This window comes from Octodon degus, unplaced genomic scaffold (assembly GCF_000260255.1).
Source record: "Octodon degus isolate 3935 unplaced genomic scaffold, OctDeg1.0 scaffold00015, whole genome shotgun sequence".
Taxonomy (NCBI): Eukaryota; Metazoa; Chordata; class Mammalia; order Rodentia; family Octodontidae; genus Octodon; species Octodon degus.
In genome coordinates this window covers 4,195,865-4,211,165 of record NW_004524591.1, presented here as the reverse complement: position 1 = coordinate 4,211,165, position 15,301 = coordinate 4,195,865, and the positions used below count along the sequence as shown (strand labels likewise).

General features: G+C 35.5%; 1 protein-coding gene across 2 annotated transcripts in view; it reads left to right on the top strand.

Moving 5' to 3' along the window:
- The window catches only part of Dgkb (diacylglycerol kinase beta), a 705,005-nt gene that overhangs the window by 106,452 nt on the left and 583,252 nt on the right, over positions 1-15,301 (top strand). The gene's annotated exons all lie outside the window — the stretch shown is intronic.

Genomic DNA, 15,301 nt, shown 5'->3' with positions numbered 1-15,301 from the left:
TGATATATGTGTGCCTATGTTTATAGCAGCACAATTTGTGAAAGCCAAATCTTGGAAACAACCAAGATGCCCATCACCTGAGGAATGGTTGAAAAATATGTGGTATTTTTACAGAATGGAGTATTATTCAGCTATTAAGAATGATAAACTCGAAGCCTTTATATTGAAGTGGATGCCACTTGAACTCGTAAGTGAAATAAACCAGACACACATGGGTAAATATCATATAGTTTCCCTACTATAAGAACTCAAAACAAGAAATACAAATAGAAAGATGTAATACAAGTAAAAGGAAAGCAGGATCTCAAGGACTAACTAATCAAGAGAGGGAAAGGAGAAGAGCTAGGAAACATGAATATGTCAAGCCATACCATTATATGTAGAAGATGGGCAAGGCAATGATCCTGAGACTCCTCAGAAGATTTTTTAATCTAGCAGTTAATTGGAAAGATTCTCACCCTGACTAACTATACATACTGACACCTGTGAAATAAGCAACTGTCCTGCAGATGGTAATCCGTAATAGTAGCTTCATGCTTGAAGTGCCTGTCATTCTGGTCTTCTGAATATGGGCTGTTTGTCATGACATGCCAGTTGGTGATATGCTGTCTCTCGAGTGGATGGTTGCTCAAAAAGAAGGGGGTGGTGAATGAAAGCAAGAGACAGGAAAAGGAATATTGTCCTGCTTCAAGGTTGTATATGGTGAGATTTTTGGACTTATGTGTAAACATAAGAAGTATATAATTCTTTTTTTTTTCCGGAACCAGGGATTGAACTCAGGCCCTTGTGCTTGCCAGGGAAGCACTTATTCCACTGAGCCATCTCCCTAGCCCTTTTTATTTTTTAAGAAGTATATAATTCTTTATGCCTATTTTTAAAATATATTCTAATTTTTAAATGTTTTTTATCATATTCTCTAGGGACTTAAAGTTCAACATATCAATACTTGATGAAAAGTACCTGTTCCATATTATGCCTAAGATGTTTGATATGCAGACAGATAGTGAGGTTAAACTTAACAGCCTAAGATGTATGGTAATAACAATAAGCTTGTCTTCTGGATGGTTAACAACCTAAGTTTTCAGACCAAAATTAGAGAAGAAGGATGGCTGCAAGAAAAGCCAACATTTTGGCCCTAGCCTTATAAGGTCAATTAAGACTCAGGACATATGAGAACTTGTACTGTAATGTCATGTAACTCGGTAGTGTCCCAAATTTTCTGATCCAGGAAATTATGGGACCAAAGAGGAAAGTGATCGATGGTGTAGAGTGTGCCTAAGGAGAGTCACATGGAGAGAAAACATTCTCTCAGGCTTTCACAGAAAGCACATTGGCCATGCAATGTCTGTGACACATCCTCATGGGTGACACTGACAAAGGTTCTACAATCTGAGGTACAGGATCTCAGGATAAATCCTGAGGGGATTTCACTGACCTTATCAGACCCAAAAGCTACAAATCTTATTGCATATGTCCTGCTTTACCTTGGTCTTAAACATCCAGCAGAAAAATATAAAAACGAAATATAAGAAGTAAAGCCATGCTGTTATGTTGAGCTGTGGGGGACTCAGGTCAACAACTTCTGACATTGCCAGTGAAGCAGAAGACCCAATACTATTATGGGCTACTGGACTCTTTTGGAATATTTTGCTGAGTTTACACACCTATAACATTCAAATAATGGAACTTAACAAAAAAAGGGTATACAGATGAATGTCCATTTTGTATCTGTGTAGTCAAAGTGGTTAGGTTAGATATATAGTTACATTCTCTTAATGAATAGAATGATTTGTTTTGATGGTGTTTGTAGATAGGATATCATGTCTGCATCTTGTACAGCAATTAACTACTGGGAAGAATGTATGCAATGTGTTGATTGTTGAAACTGTCCTACCAATTTGATTTGAAACTGTCTCATTGCTATTTATCAATAAATTATGGGAAAAAATCTCATAAAATTGTCCCATGTGCAGCTGAAAAAAATATGTATTCAGATTTTGTTGGGTGTAACACTGTGTATATGTCCACTAAGTCTATTTATTCAAATGTTTGGTTCAGAACCACTACACTTTTGCTCATTTTTTTTGTCTTCTTGACCTATATTTTTGCAATAAAAGGGTGTTAATGTCCTGTTAGTATTGAAATACTGGTTATTAGATTTTTCATGTCCTTTAATATGTTTCTTATATAGCTGGGTATTCCCATATTTGGTGCATGCATATTTATGACTGTTATTTTTACCTCTTGAATTTTTCCCCTAACCAACATATAGTAACCTTCTTTATCTCATTTGATAATTCTTGGTTTCAAGTTCAAGTTGTTTGTAAACAGAATAGCTACTTCTGCTTTTTGTCAGAGGTGCTGGAGCATGTAGTATTGTTTTCTATCCTTTGACTTTCAGCCTATGAACTTCTTTATGTGTTAAATATGTTTCTTGTATTCAGAATATTATGGCATTTTGTTTCTTAATCCACCTTGTCAGTCTATTTCTTTTTATTGGTGAACTGAGCCCATTTACATTGGTGATTCTAATTGATATGTGTTGACTTAAGTTTGTTATTTTATTTTCCCACTGTTGGTTCCCTACTTTTATCCTTGTTAAATAGTTTGCTGTATTTCTGTTGTCATTCATAGTATTGTGGATATATTAATCCCTTTCTAAAATATCTTTTAGTACTCTGTTGCTTTGGTCATCATGAATTTCTTTAGTTGTTCTTTGTCATGGAAGTAGTTCACTTCTTCATTAAACTTGAAAGAGAGTTTTTTAGGGTATATCAGTCAGGGTTGGAATTTGTTTTCCTGGAGAACTTGAAGTACTTCACTCCATGCTCTTCTTGACTTGATGGTTTTGAGGAGAAATCTTTTGTTATTCTGATAATTTTTTCTTTAAATGTGATCTATTTCTTTTCTTTAGTAGCTTTTAGTATGTTATTCTTGTGTTGAATTTCTTGGATCTTCACTATTATATATCTGGTATAGCTTTAATTTGGTTGATATTATTTGGATTTCTATATACCTCGATTACCTGAATGTCAGATTGTTTCCCCATATTTGAGAAGTTTTCTGGTACTACCTCTGCCCATATTCTTTTTATGTCATTTGTGTTGCTTCTTTCTTCTTCAATGATGTCCATTCGCCTTATGTTGTTAATCTTTGCATCTTCTTGCAGCTGTTTAATTATCATTGCCTGGATCCCAGTTGTTTTTAAAAGATCTTTCCTTACTTTTTTCACTAACGACAATGGTGTCATCAAGGTCTGAAAGTTTATTTTTCATTCTAATGTTTTTGCCAACTTCTAATGGAATTTTGAATGTCTTATATATCTCTTTGAATCTGCTTCATGCATTGAGACAGAAAAACTGTTGGTAAAAGGTACCCTAGCACCCACACAAGACCACACTCAAGTTAGCTGGCACAAAAGGAGTGGTTTATTGGTGGCAACTAGCATGAGCCAGGCTGCTCAGAGGACCTGAACTGCAGCGATGGCTGGGGAGGCAGGAACTTTACACAGCAGGGAGCAATAGGGAAAGGGGAGTCATAAAGTGTCTTTCATATATTGCTCTTTCAAGGTTTCCAGAGCTTTTCTATTCTTATTTTTTTAATCTGCGTCTTCTTCAGAAATGCTTAGCAGTTCTTTCATTGCAGTTATCAGTTCTTCTATTTACCTGTGAGATAATTTCTGATCTGATTTCCTCTGTACTCTTCTGCATTTGTTTCTTCGGTTGCTATTATTCAGGTGAGTGGCTTCTATTTCTTTTTTGCTGATGTCTCTTGGGTTTGTTCTGGGGATACTCAGGGCCTGAGAATGTGTTTAGCTCCTTCTTTATATCGTTTTCTATTTCAGAACAAACTATTTTGATTTCTGTGATACATTCTTGTGAAAGTTCGATAGTAGTTAGCTGTATCATTGCAATCAGACCCTCTCTGTAAAGAGGATATTTTTAAAGTATCTCTCCTTTGTCAGAGATTCTTATTTTGTGTGTATCCTAAGATTTTGCCTTCTCTATTGATTGAGAGTGAGATATTGGCTTCTGTTTGGCGCTGTCCTCTGTCATTTGGTGTAGGGCTTTGGTAATGTTATTACCCAAGCACCTCCTGATATTAGTACCTATGGGAAAACATGTGGTTAAAGCAGATATGGCTTCCTACTTACATTAGTACAATTAGCAATACTAATAGCAGCTAGTGAAATTTAGAAATTGATAAACTTTTGTAACTAATAGGTTTGCACTTTAAACAATGGGAGCAAACACTGCAGCTGTATCACAAAGCAGATCTTAAATTGGAAATTTGTATTAAAATGAGTTCCCCTGAGTTCTGTCTGGGCACCTCCCCTTCTTGTGCCTGGAGTTTTCCAGGCAGACTAGCTCACCCCAGTTACTTGCTGCCACCTCTGTACCACAAAGCTGCTCCTGTAGTTCTGGGTTTCTGTCTGGGCTTGGCTGGGCCCAGCAGTATGGCTTAGCTCACTGGGTCTGAATCTACTGGTCTCATTCTCAACTGGCAGGACCTGACTTGAGCTTGGTTGCTGTGTTTGGCTCCTTCCAGCTCAGTCCAATCCAAGAGGACCGTTAGGCTCCACTGGCTTCTGGTCCCATGGCTCCTTCCCTATATGCTTGCTGAGATGAAATGGTCCAGCTGTGCCCTCAAAGACCAGAATTTCTTGTGGCTGTGTTTCATAAGAGAGGATACTTTCTCCTGATTTCCCTGCAAGATAGGCTTTTCCATCCTTTAGCTAGCATTGGGTACTAAAACAACATCAGAACCAATCTCTAGTCACTTTAGAGTCTATCTGGGAAAATAGACATGGATGACTAAATATCCTTAAGTTCAGACCTCCAACAACTAAGAGAGAAACAAAAAGTGCAGAGCTGAAGAAACTTCATGACTCAAAAAGGTTAAGAGTAATCACTGAAATCAAATATAAACAAAATGATTTCCAAGTAAATGCTTCAACGGTACTGATAGAGTAGAAAGTCCTAAACTGATTCATCAAAAGCAAATCTATAACATAAAGTTCTTAGTTCTCAGATCTGTACCAACACTAATTCATTAATAAAGTAAGCACTGTATTGTAACTATTCAAGATAAGTAAATGAAAGCTAGAGTAAAATTGCTAGAGTAAAAAATTCAACCAAAGAAGACACAAAAGACATGAAATAGAAAGGTTTGAAAATATAAAACAAGGTGACAGGATTATTACGACAATAAATGTGGGCTTAATGGCTCAGAAAGAGGGAAGAGAAAGGAGACAGTAAAGGAAGTAAGGAGTGCTATGTGCATTTCTCAGCTTCCCACAGGAATGTAAACACTCTGTATTGCATACATGTGCTAAAAAGCTAAAATAAAACTAATATTAAAGAAACTCTTAATACGAAGAGGTTCTCATGGAAAAAGGTAATGCAAACCAAGGTAAAAAGACTGAGTAAGAAAGAGAGGCAAGGCATCTGGTGGCCACTAACCTACTCTGCATTTGTCTTCTCTGGTGGCGCTGCAGGTGTACTGAGGCTCGTGGTTTGCAATGCAGCCTGCTTTATTTCTATGCCATCTGTCTTGCTCAATACTATTTATATGTGTGGCAACCTGATGTTTCCTGATTGGGGAGAATAACCTGATGTGTATAAGAAATATAAGAATGCTTTGTCAAAGGCACACTAATAGAAATAGCTGCATCTAAAGACACTAAAAGTGTTAAATTCAGGCAGTGAAAACCCTCGGGATAGTTTTAATTATTAATGGATTATCATACGCTTTTCACAAATCCTTGAACACTTTCCAGAGGACAGTGTAAGAGAAACACTTGGTTTTTGCTATGAGCACTTACTCCTGAATTTCATGAGCTTTGGTTTTCTAATTTTAGATCATATACATCGTTGTGTTTTTTTTTTCTCTTAGGGTCAGTTCTTATGTTCTCAAGACTCTACTTACTAGAAAGAAAGAAGTTTGAAAGTTGTGTTAAACGTGGGTTGGGGATAAAAAAGGACATGAGCTTGTGGAGGCATCAAAATGATTCTACAAAATAGCAAAGGTGCAGTTTCATGAAGCTAAATTTAACCTTAGCAAGCACACATGACATTTTAGTGGTTGAGATTATATTGTCTTTAAAATGAATTTTTAAAACCAAAAATACTTTGCATGTGGGAGCTGAGAAAAGAATTAATAGATTGAATAAGGTTGAAAGATTGAAGCCTTGGGTATTTGACAAGGTAGATTTCAGTAGGAAACACGAAACTGGGATAATATATCTAGGATCCTGAGAGCTGTAGCTTAGAATATTCTACAGATATTTTTAATTCTCAGATGCTGGTATGGTAATATTTCCACATGTGAAATGAATTAATATTAAACAATGGTTTTAGAAGGGTAGAGAGTAAACAAAACTAGAAAATAAGGGCATGAAAATTACTGTATCCATGGCAGCAAATTTATTTGTTCAGCTACAAAGAAAAACTACAAAAGCTGTCAGCACAAACAGAAAGATTTTAATTTGCTCCATTAAGTGAAAAAAAAATCAGTACAATTTTAATGAAAAGAAACCAAGAATGATAATTGAATCTGACCTTTGAGGATCACATTTCTTAATCTGAAGGCAATGTCTAATTATAAGGTGTCACTTGTGTTTGCAGTGTGCATACATTCTTTAAGGTCTCCAGGAAAAAAAGTTAAATTAAGTTAGGGATTAAAATGGAAGGAACCTCGTCTGAAGGAATTAATTTTAAAGTATAAAACATTGTTCAGTAGTGATTTGCTTGTGCAACAGATTGTGTGGAAATTGAAGAACATGAAGTGCTAGAACATTGGAATTGGAAAGAACACACACACACACACACACACACACACACACACACACATACATTCATTTTAAGATAGCATCTTTCCCCTAAAGTATATAGGTGATGGCAGAGGAATTCACCTGTTAATGTGCATTTATCATTCCAAGATAAGGTGAAAAGACTAATTTTCTTGAAGAAAGAACTACATTCAGTATTTTTAACTTTATCATTTCCTCTTCAATCCCATAAACCACATATGTGTCATTAGTGTCTCAATGACTTTTCTCTCATTTCTGAGACAAAATACCCGATTCCCAAAATTAAAGGAGGAAAGTTTGTTTAACTCACAGTTTGTAGAGGTTGCAGTTCATAATCAGGGGGGCATATGGCACTAGGTCAACCGTCAGGGCAGCGGAAGACTGCAAAGGTTACAACAGGAAGAGGAGAAAGAAGCCTCTTTCTTCCCTTTATATTGTTTGCAGGTCGCCCTAGGGTGAGTGTAGCATTCTCACCCTTAATCATAGCATTGGACCAATCAAAGTCTACATCCAGCCTCTTTGAAAAGGTTTGGGCCAACGAGATAGCTCAGCAGACTAAGCGCCTGCTTAGGCAAGCTCAGGGCCTGGGATTCCCTCGCCAGCACCACATGCTGCTCCAGCCCTGCCCCCAGGCAGGCTCAGCTGGCTGTGGAGTCCGGGCGTGGTGGAGCACACCTGTAAACCCACTGCTGGGAAGGCTACAAACCGGAGGACCGCTATGAGTACAAGCTGCCTATTTAGACCCTGTACAAAAAAAATTAAAAATACATTTAAAATAAGAAAGAAAGAAAAAGGAAAGCCTACCTCCATGACTTCATGAGGCTTTGGGGAGATATCTATACACACACTATAACAATTGGCAGTAAATTATTACACAAATTCGGTTTGATATTTGTTTTCACGTAGGTATTTAGTATCTTCTGAAATTTAAGAAGAGGTACTGCTGGCTCCAAAGAAATACCCTTAATGTTATAAATATGTATTTTTAATAATAAAATATTTCTAAAAATCCCAGAATTTTTTGACATTTCTTGGGAAAATTCTACATTTATTACATGAGTAAAAGTGAAAATATGACTTCTACTTCTCTGGGGATGGTGAGATCTCATTTCCCATCTACTCTTCACTCCTTCCACTGAAATCTCAAACTTGATATTCACTAATTTTTTGATAATATGGGAAACATGGTCTTTATTAGGGTTTACCCTCAAATGTCACAGAGTAAAAAAGCTCCTAGGCCTATAATTGATAAACATTAAAAGAACTGGAAATTTAATCATAATTAAAATCATGTGAAAAAACTATTCGAATAACTAATAAAAACAAAACCATGCAGACTATTAGATTTCTTGACAGACTCACGAGACATTCTGAATGCATGTTTGGTTATAAGGTAACTTAATAATTTATCACAATTGGCACAAAGACAATTCTAGGAGAAAATTTAGCCTACAGTAAAATTATCACTTTCACGCAATTTGTTTCAGATGTTTTCTTTAATCTCTATTAAAAATAAGTTATAGTTTCCATACCATTTGTAATTTTCAAGCAACTTCAGTATGGAGAATGCCCGAGAGGACACTTTGCCAAATAAGAGGAATTCAGAGCTGCACCTCAGCTGTTACCTGTTTCTCTCTCCGTTTTCTGCTGCACAGATCAGAGGCTAAGTATGTCGCCTGACTCCTGTAAGAGTGTCCAGTTGGTTAGAAACAAGACTAGATGGGAATGTGGACTACTGATACCTTACAATAGTTGTTTCTACCTTTAGTTGAGGGGCCTCTAGTCACTTGCTGCTAAAATGAAGACTATTAAAAGCAAACATTCTGATTTCTTCATTATCTATCTGGATTTCTATACCTGTTGATGCCTGTGCATGACATGCTACATTCATCTGTCTGTCATGTTTTCATCAAGCCTTTAGACTTTGTAAAACACCTTTACTGTCCACAGATTTAAGCTCAATATCTTAATTATATCTTTGAAAATCTTAACATTGAAATCATTTTTTCCTACAAAAATGTTCTTATTCATTTTTTTTGTTTTGTTTTGTTTTTTTTGATTCCTCACACATAGTCTGAGTAGAAGGTGATGAATATTTTGGAAATTCTGTAATAATATTACACCTTTTCTACAACTTCTTTCAGATAAATTTGCCTTCTTATGTTGCTATTGATAGTCTGTTTTATGTGTAATTAAAAATATTTTGGGCTCAAGTACTCAGAGTGCATTCAAGAAAATATTTTTATATAAATATCACTCATAGAAATCTTTATTATTTATTATTCTAGAATAGAGAGACAATATAATTACTAGTAATTATTTAACCTACTTGAAAAGGAACCACTAAAAGCATTTTATGACAACTGAAGGCATTAAATTATTGTTTGGATACTGGATTATGAATGATTTTCATTTATTCTAGATGTTTGAATAGCTGATATTTTCATTTTGTAGAAAATATACTGTTTTCTAGTAGTTGCCTGTTACAGAATGTTTAGATGGGGTATCATGATGTCTATTAAAAAGTTTTCAACAATAGCAAAACCATATATATGCGCATACATATAAAATGCAATAGTGCAAAAATGCTACAAGTGTCAGAGCTAGCTTGCTTATATAATTTTCATAATGTAGAACTTTTCTCAACACAAACACAGAGGATTGTTATCCTATACAAACCCTCTGAAGCAATGATACTCAAATGTTTCCTGCCATCAAAATTTCATGAAAAGCATGAGCTTCCAGGTCTGAGATGACAGAACATCCCACCTCACTAATGTCATTTCTCATATGAAGCAAAACCGATCTTCAATTATCAGTGTGAGTTGACCTCAGATTTGGTAACTATTTTTCAAATCCAATATTTCATGCAATGAAAATTTCAAATGCTATCCATGATAATTTCTAAACACAATGAATGTTTTCCCAAAGATCAGAAGGAAAATTATATATGTTTTTACCAACTCAAGATATTGGACTCGAGGGCCTTGGAGATAGCTCAGTAGAATAAGCACCTGCCTGGCAAGTGCAGGGTCCTGAGTTCAATCCCTGGTACCACTAAATAAATAAATAAATAAATAAATAAATAAATAAATAAATAAAATTGAGCAACTCTTATAGGGCCAACCAAATAGCTCAACAGATTAAAGCACCTGCAAGCAGGAGCAGGGGCCAGGGGTTCGATCCCCAGGCCTATTGTGCCAGCCCGCCCCCTGGGTGAGCTGAGACAGTGATTAAGGCTGGGTGTGGCAGCACACAACCTGTAATCCAGCACTTAGGATGCTGTAAACAGGAGAATCACAAGTCCGATCTACTAGTGAGACCCCAAACACCCTGTAGACCCTTCCCCAAAATAGAAAAAAAAAGATGTTGGATTCAAATTATAGAGAATAGCATGTATTGATTATTTTAATCACTGTTGACTATATTAACATAATCTATGATAGCTAGTGTTTATTCATGTTTAATTCATTCGTTTGATTAAGTTGTTGAGTAAGGTATTCTGTTAGGAACTGGTATAAAGTAGATCACAAAACATGACCTCCATCTTTGAGAAACATGAATTGTATAGTAGATACTACTCAGGAGAGAACAAGCAATTATAATATGTGGTCAGTTAATAGTTCTCTTCCAACCTGAAAGGACCCCAGTTCTAATTGGCTGCTGCAAAAAGAGAAGGAGTAGCAAGGAGAATTTATAGCCTAAACTGAAATGTGCTAGGACTCATTCACTTTCCTACATAGCTTCTTGCTCTCAAGAATTGATCTTTATCTCTCAGCTCAGATTTTTCTCCCTGAGCTTCATTATCTTTTACTCTGCTTATCAAGAGACTCTGGTAAGCTTAGCATAATACCCCATTAGTTGGTGACCCTTGCAGAGTAAGCTATCATTTCTAAATATTCAGGGAAAGTCCAGGAGCTAGCAATTCTAACTAGTACCTTAGCTCACTTTCCTCAAAATACACAGTGGTTCTAGGCACGCAATTCTAACTATATATGTTCATGCCACTGGCCAGGGATTAGGGCAGGCCTCTCGAGTAACATAGTTTGAAAGTTGGATTCAGTGGAAAAACGGAATTGATGTGTGATCAGAAAAGAAAAGATAATTTACAAATACCAAATAGGGAGTTATTTTGATATTCATTGCTTAGAATAAAAATGTGTGATCTTTCAAAGTATTAGGGAATAATTCTATAAAGAAACTACATTTCCAAACATGATACCTGAATTAAAAATGTGAGTATAATTCTCTATTTTAAAGTTGCAATGCTATAAATCACGTAGCAGTATAACTGCCATTCCTGTGATTTAGAGATCAGAAAACAATTGTTAATTGCCCATTTTTATTTTTATTTGGAATGAGGTTAAGTGCATGACCAGCAATAAAGTACTAGAAGTGTTTTGAACTTAACTAAAATTTAAATTACACATGTACATCAATCAAAATAATTATGGTTTTTAGTGCAAACTCTATGCTCAGTAATGAGTTGCATATTACAGTGCTGTACAATAATACTTTATTGATTTTTAGTTTGGATTTTTTTTTTTTTGTACCAGGAATCAAAATCTGGAACTTAAGCTTGCTAGGCAGGCAGCAAATAATCCTTCACAGAGAACATACAAGGTTGAGTTAAAATAACCCAAATATCAATTGAAATGAAAGTTCTATCTTTCTGAACCTCAAAACACTACACACTGAGTTGAGTTTAGATCTTTGTGAAGACCGTGAATTAAGATAAAGTCACCGCAAGTTCAGAACCGATGCAACAATGAAAATATACAGTGGAGTAGGCCAAGTGTGCTATGCTGCTTGGGATACACCTCAGTAAAAGAAAAAGAACACTTCTACTATCTTAAAGCAAACCATAAAGATCTATAATCAGTTATTGCTTCCTAGCATGTAGTATGAGAATACTGAAATTATCCCATCAAAATATTTTAGAGGATTCAAATTAGACTGCCCTAGAGTAATGCGAATAAGTATAAGAATATTTTTCTAAAAGTTAATTACAAATATGGAATATATTTTAGTTAAGTAATATAAATACATTTTTTATTCAGAATCCATAAGCTTTGGGCAATATCACTTTGGAAGAAATGTTGCAGATTAGATAAAAAAGAACTTACACCAACAATAAATAGCAGTAAGTGCTATTTCCTTGGAATTTTTACACAGATATAATTGTAGTTTCACATCTTTCATATCAATACTGTACTTGCATTAATTATATATTTTAAAAATTGATGAAAATGATTATTTCTGAAAAGAATAAGACAGATGTCTTCATGGGCTAAAATTGAAGAAAAACACACAACAATAGATAAAATATGCAGGCTTTCTGAACATGCTTTTTTTTTTTTTTCCCAAGCAAAAAGAGCAACAGTGCAGGTTCTGTACATCAATGGGAACTGAAAGAACCTGTAAACACAGGATACCAGAAGCAGGCTCAAGTAGTATAGTGAATCAAACGAGTAAATAAAGACCAGTTTAAGAAAGATGTTCTTGCTGCCTGGACAGCATTATACAGACAAGGAGAACAAAGAAGCTAGACACTTACAACTTAACTTGCTTGGTCATATTCCCCCTTTTAACTGCTAGGTTCCCTAAGACAGCAGCCTACAAAGTGTAGATGACATAACATTGATTCTCAAGACTGTTACTCACTTTATTGGCTAAATGGATCGATTGATAAGAGTTGTACTGTGATAGCTCCATGCCAAAATCTCGCAAATAATAACTGCACTACACACACTTTGATTGGAGGCAGTAGGCATTAGTTGGAATGGAGGCATTTATAAAGCTGTAAAGAGAGAGGTGAAGTGCCAGCCAAATAACTCAGTGGACTGAAGTGCCTGCTTAGGCAGAGTGCAGCAGTTGGGGTTCAATCCCTGCCATGCTGTGCCAGCCCCGGCCCTGGGGCCCACTGAGACAGTGATGGAGACCCGGCATGGTGGCATGTGACTGTAATCCCAGCACTTGGGAGGCTGAAAACAGGGAATCACTACAAGTCCGATCTACATAGTGAGACCCTGTAGACCCTGTCCTACAATACAAAAATACAAAAGAAAGGAAAGAAAGAGGTGAAACTGATATAAAGAATATCATCCACTCAAGATGCATTTACAAGTTATCCCATAAAATCAATCTAGAGGACAGTTGCCAGGAAAAAAAAATCAATTGTAAAAGAATGATTAATAAAAAAAAATCAAACTAAAGATGTTCAGTACAATGGAAAAGAAATAGAATTTATAGGCAGACAATAGCAACAAGAAATAATAAATTAAAAGAAAGAGAAGAAAATAATTAGCAGGTGGATTTCAAAGGAGCCAAAAAAGTCTCTTGGAAATAAAATAGTCTGAGATGCTGTCAACTCAACAGATGGGAAAAATATCTACACTGGAAGCAAAGAAATTAGTGAATTGCGAGACAGTAGAGGATTATGTTCTAAATATAGCACAGAATACATTGAAGTAATAAAGAAACAATTCAGGGGCCGGGGAGATAGCTCAGTAGAATAAGCACTTGCCTTGCAAGTGCAAGGGCCTGAGTTCAATCCCTGCTTCTGCCAAAAAATAAAAAAAAATAAAAAAATAAAGAAAAACAATTCAGTGATAACCTTAAATAAACTGGCAATATATCACATATGATTATTAGGAGCCCTCAAAAAAGAGAATGTAAACTAATAGGCAATGTTTGAAAAAAAATACTTTATTATTGAAGGAAAGTATGAAAGTATAAATGTTCTAATTACAGTGAGTACCCACTGATGAACAAGAAAGATGGAAAGAAAAGTGATGGACAGATGCAAGAAGGTTGGAAAAAGTAAAATGGATAAAGTGATTTATATGAATATAGATTCACAATGGCTCATGGATAGATAAAAGCAGAAATATAGGAAACAAGTCTACAGGTTATAATGGATAAAACACAATATATATAAGGGAAGGAAAAAATGCTTAATTCAATTAAAAAGAAAACATATGTCTCTGGGGTGCAGATTAAGGGAGAGGTCTTACCTAGTTTGCTGGAGACCTTGGGTTTAATTCCTACCACTGGGGGGAAAAATACTGATGACAGCAGTGTCCCTCCTGTATCCTCTGCAATTAAAGATATTAAGAATGATGGAAAAATAAGTCAACATGCTTGAGAAAATTAACAATAAATGTACAATTCAACAATTGATAAGATTTCATGTAAGTGCAGCCATAAAAATGCAGTAAAGAAAATCCACTTTTTTTTTAATTTGCAAAGAACAGTTAATAGAAAGATGAGGGAAAAGTTTACCTATAATTGAAATATGCTAAAATTATTTTGAAAGAATATAGGTAGAGTGAGATATATTAAACATTGTGAGAAATTCATGTTTATTGTTATCATAGAATTAAAGGGTAATCAATATAAATGATATCTATAGATTTAAAGACCATATTAAACAGTAAATAAAATGCAGCAAGTTTTATTGATTGTTCAAAATCAGAAAGAAAAAAGAAATGTGCAAATAAAAACTCAGTAGCTGAATCAGAAACACAGACGCTCTGGTAGAAATAAAATAAAAAGCAATCATAATATATTCAAACTTATTGATTTACTCATGAAATGACTGTGTCTGACAACTTTGATGAGGAACAAAGCCATTTGATGTTTTGAAAGCAACCATAAATTAACAAATAAGAAACACACAGTAGCAAAAGAGAACATAAAATCATGAGAAATAATTGTAGAAATTATGACAAGTTATGACCAAGTTAGTAACACCTCCCCCCCCCACACAGTTATATAAATACTGGATAAAGGAATTAAAAACAAAAGCATTAATAAGGGCAGAAAGAGACTTGTGCTTGGGGATTCAAACCAGTGTGCTAGACACGATAAACCGTGCTGTCTGGGCAAGACAGATAAACCGTGCTGCCTCTCAAATGCCTGCTCACAGTACTGCCTGGCATCCGGTGGCTGAAATTCGTTCTTCTGTGTACATTCTAACCGATTTATGCTGACAAACTCTAAACTTTTCTCATCAGCTTTAGCTTTCGCAACCCTGCCACCTTCTAACCTTAGCAATTTCATTTATAGTTAATGTTCTGTTTTCATTTTGTGAGTGGGAAATTTTGAAAACATTCATGAAGATGAAAACACGAATATAAATTTTCAAAAAGCAAGCAGTTTTTCTATGCGTACATACATGGATAAATGTGCCGAAAAGGTGTTAACATTTGGGTTGAGGCAGACTCACTTCAGTTTTGGAGTTAGGCTTATTTTTAAGAGCGAATGGGAGAAATGGATCCACAGACTTTACATCTATAATTTCATGGTGATTTCAATATTTGAATATTTGTAAAACACACATGTAGATAGCTCAGTGGGCTAAAGCGTCAGCTGAGGCAAGCTTAGGCAAGCACAGAGACTGAGGTTTGATCCCTGGCACCACAAGCCATGCCAGCCCGGCCCCCATGGTGGGCTGAGCCTGCCACTCAAAAGATAAATAAATAAATA